This window comes from Sinocyclocheilus rhinocerous, unplaced genomic scaffold (genome assembly GCF_001515625.1).
Source record: "Sinocyclocheilus rhinocerous isolate Xijiao unplaced genomic scaffold, SAMN03320098_v1.1 scaffold11805, whole genome shotgun sequence".
Lineage (NCBI taxonomy): Eukaryota > Metazoa > Chordata > Actinopteri > Cypriniformes > Cyprinidae > Sinocyclocheilus > Sinocyclocheilus rhinocerous.
In genome coordinates this window covers 3322-7253 of record NW_015646548.1, presented here as the reverse complement: position 1 = coordinate 7253, position 3932 = coordinate 3322, and the positions used below count along the sequence as shown (strand labels likewise).

Here is a 3932-nt window from a genome sequence, read left to right as displayed (position 1 = left end):
GCATTTCATACCTTGCGAATCTCATTGAGGCAGTCAAGCATATTCAAAATATAACATATACATATATAAACTTAGCCAAGAAAAAGTGTGTTTTTCAGGATGCTGCACTTTACAGATAATTAATGGAAGCACTTTAGACAATGCTTTTTCATGCTTGTTTAATGAATTACAAGCAATTACTGCTCATGAAAATCTGAAGAATTTCTGAAGGCAATAACACTTTACATGCGGCAGGCAAGAAAGGTCAGGGTTAAAACAACTAATGACAGTAAACATACCTGTCTGTTGTCTCTGAAAAACACCAGAAAAAATATGTCCAGGTTTACGGCTGACCTGCATGAAAGTGGGATAAACTGCAATGTCAGTATTGTAAGATCCCTAAGACAGCGCTACAGGGGCACAGATGGACCGCTGATCATCATGGCAGTGTCAAACAGCATGTAACCCTATGTCCCCCCCACCCCAGATGTGTTTGAGAACATGCAAGTGCCTTGGTGGAAGAGCAGGGTAACATCTCCCAGCAAGAACTGACAAATCTGGTGCAGTCGAGGAGGATGAGATGCACTGTAGTTCTTAAGGAAGCTGGTGGCTACAGAAGATAACGACTCTGACTTTTGACATTGACCTCCCCCCTTCTCCCCTCTGTTCAGAGACTCATTAGTCCATTTCTTTTCATCAAATGCCTATGGAACTTGTTCAGTTTATCTCTTCCTAGACTTGCACATCTCCTATTTCCAGTCACGCATTGGTGGTTCAGTGGTAGAATTCTCGCCTGCCGTATGGGAGACCCAGGTCCGATTCCCGGCCAATGCAGAAACTGCCTCCTTTTAAGTAAGTTGTGTGTGGTTCTTATTTGAGGGAGCTCCAGCTGCATTTCCTACCTTGCACATCTCCTCGTGCCAGTCAAGCGTTGGTGGTTCAGTGGTAGAACTCTCGCCTGCCACGAGGAAAGTCTGATTCTCGGCCAATGCATGAACAGCCTCCTTTGAAGTAAGATGTGTGTGGTTCTTATTTGAGGGAGCTCCAGCTGCATTTCCTACCTTGCGAATCTCATTGAGGCAGTCAAGCATATTCGATATATAACATATACATATCTAAACTTAGCCAAGAAAAATTGTGTTTTTCAGGATGCTGCACTTTATAGATAATTAATGGAAGCACTTTAGACAATGCTTTTTCATGCTTGTTTAATGAATTACAAGCAATTACTGCTCATGAAAATCTGAAGAATTCCTATAAGGCAATAACACTTTACAGGCGGCAGGCAAGAAAGCTCAGGTTTAAAACAACTAATGACAGTAAACTGACCTGTCTGTTGTCTCTGAAAAACACCGGAACAAAATATGTCCAGGTTTACTGCTGACCTGCATGAAAGTGGGATAAACTGCAATGTCAGTATTGTAAGATCCCTAAGACAGCGCTACAGGGGCACAGATGGACCGCTGATCATCATGGCAGTGTCAAACAGCATGTAACCCTGTGTCCCCCCCACCCCACATGTGTTTGAGAACTTGCAAGTGCCTTGGTGGAAGAGCCGGGTAACATCTCCCAGCAAGAACTGACAAATCTGGTGCAGTCGAGGAGGATGAGATGCACTGTAGTTCTTAAGGAAGCTGGTGGCTACAGAAGATAACGACTCTGACTTTTGACATTGACCTCCCCCCTCCTCCCCTCTGTTCGGAGACTCATTAGTCCATTTCTTTTCATCAAATGCCTTTGGAACTTGTTCAGTTTATCTCTTCCTAGACTTGCACATCTCCTAGATCCAGTCACGCATTGGTGGTTCAGTGGTAGAATTCTCGCCTGCCGTATGGGTGACCCAGGTCTGATTCCCGGCCAATGCAGAAACAGCCTCCTTTTAAGTAAGTTGTGTGTGGTTCTTATTTGAGGGAGCTCCAGCTGCATTTCCTACCTTGCGCATCTCTTCAAGCCAGTCAAGCATTGGTGGTTCAGTAGTAGAATTCTCGCCTGCCACGCGGGAGACCCGGGTCCGATTCCCTGCCAATGCAAGAACAGCCTCCTTTTAAGTAAGGTGTGTGTGGATCTTATTTGAGGGAGCTCCAGCTGCATTTCCTACCTTACGCATCTCCTTGAGCCAATCAAGCGTTGGTGGTTCAGTGTTAGAATTCTAGCCTGACACGCGGTAGACCCAGGTCTGATTCCCGGCCAATGCAAGACCATCCTCCTTTTAAGTAAGGTGTGTGTGGTTTTTATTTGAGGGAGCTCCAGTTGAATTTCCTACCTTGCGCATCTCCTCCACCAGTCAAGCATTGGTGGTTCAGTGGTAGAACTCTAGCCTGCCATGTGGGAGATTCAGGTCTGATTCCTGGCCAATGCAAAGACAGCCTCCTTTTAAGTAAGGTGTGTGTGGTACTTATTTGAGGGAGCTCCAGCTGCGTTTCCTACCTTGCGCATCTCCTGGAGTCAATCAAGTGTTGGTGGTTCAGTGGTAGAATTCTAGCCTGCCACGCGGGAGACCCGGGTCTGATTCCGGGTCAATGCAAGAACATCCTCCTTTTAAGTAAGGTGTGTGTGGTTCTTATTTGAGGGAGCTCCAGCTGCATTTCCTACCTTGCACATCTCCTCGATCCAGTCAAGCATTGGTGGTTCAGTGGTAGAACTCTAGCCTGCCATGTGGGAGATTCAGGTCTGATTCCTGGCCAATGCAAAGACAGCCTCCTTTTAAGTAAGGTGTGTGTGGTACTTATTTGAGGGAGCTCCAGCTGCGTTTCCTACCTTGCGCATCTCCTGGAGTCAATCAAGTGTTGGTGGTTCAGTGGTAGAATTCTAGCCTGCCACGCGGGAGACCCGGGTCTGATTCCGGGTCAATGCAAGAACATCCTCCTTTTAAGTAAGGTGTGTGTGGTTCTTATTTGAGGGAGCTCCAGCTGCATTTCCTACCTTGCACATCTCCTCGATCCAGTCAAGCATTGGTGGTTCAGTGGTAGAACTCTAGCCTGCCATGTGGGAGATTCAGGTCTGATTCCTGGCCAATGCAAAGACAGCCTCCTTTTAAGTAAGGTGTGTGTGGTACTTATTTGAGGGAGCTCCAGCTGCGTTTCCTACCTTGCGCATCTCCTGGAGTCAATCAAGTGTTGGTGGTTCAGTGGTAGAATTCTAGCCTGCCACGCGGGAGACCCGGGTCTGATTCCGGGTCAATGCAAGAACATCCTCCTTTTAAGTAAGGTGTGTGTGGTTCTTATTTGAGGGAGCTCCAGCTGCATTTCCTACCTTGCACATCTCCTCGATCCAGTCAAGCATTGGTGGTTCAGTGGTAGAACTCTAGCCTGCCATGTGGGAGATTCAGGTCTGATTCCTGGCCAATGCAAAGACAGCCTCCTTTTAAGTAAGGTGTGTGTGGTACTTATTTGAGGGAGCTCCAGCTGCGTTTCCTACCTTGCGCATCTCCTGGAGTCAATCAAGTGTTGGTGGTTCAGTGGTAGAATTCTAGCCTGCCACGCGGGAGACCCGGGTCTGATTCCGGGTCAATGCAAGAACATCCTCCTTTTAAGTAAGGTGTGTGTGGTTCTTATTTGAGGGAGCTCCAGCTGCATTTCCTACCTTGCACATCTCCTCGATCCAGTCAAGCATTGGTGGTTCAGTGGTAGAACTCTAGCCTGCCATGTGGGAGATTCAGGTCTGATTCCTGGCCAATGCAAAGACAGCCTCCTTTTAAGTAAGGTGTGTGTGGTACTTATTTGAGGGAGCTCCAGCTGCGTTTCCTACCTTGCGCATCTCCTGGAGTCAATCAAGTGTTGGTGGTTCAGTGGTAGAATTCTAGCCTGCCACGCGGGAGACCCGGGTCTGATTCCGGGTCAATGCAAGAACATCCTCCTTTTAAGTAAGGTGTGTGTGGTTCTTATTTGAGGGAGCTCCAGCTGCATTTCCTACCTTGCACATCTCCTCGATCCAGTCAAGCATTGGTGGTTCAG

The 3932-nt window shown here is 47.4% G+C and overlaps 1 non-coding gene across 1 annotated transcript; it reads left to right on the top strand.

The window, feature by feature from the left end:
- The first annotated feature begins 1938 nt into the window (after positions 1-1938).
- trnag-gcc (transfer RNA glycine (anticodon GCC)) lies at positions 1939-2009 on the top strand. The gene has a single exon. It is a non-coding gene; the product is annotated as a tRNA-Gly (tRNA).
- Positions 2010-3932: the final 1923 nt, after the last annotated feature.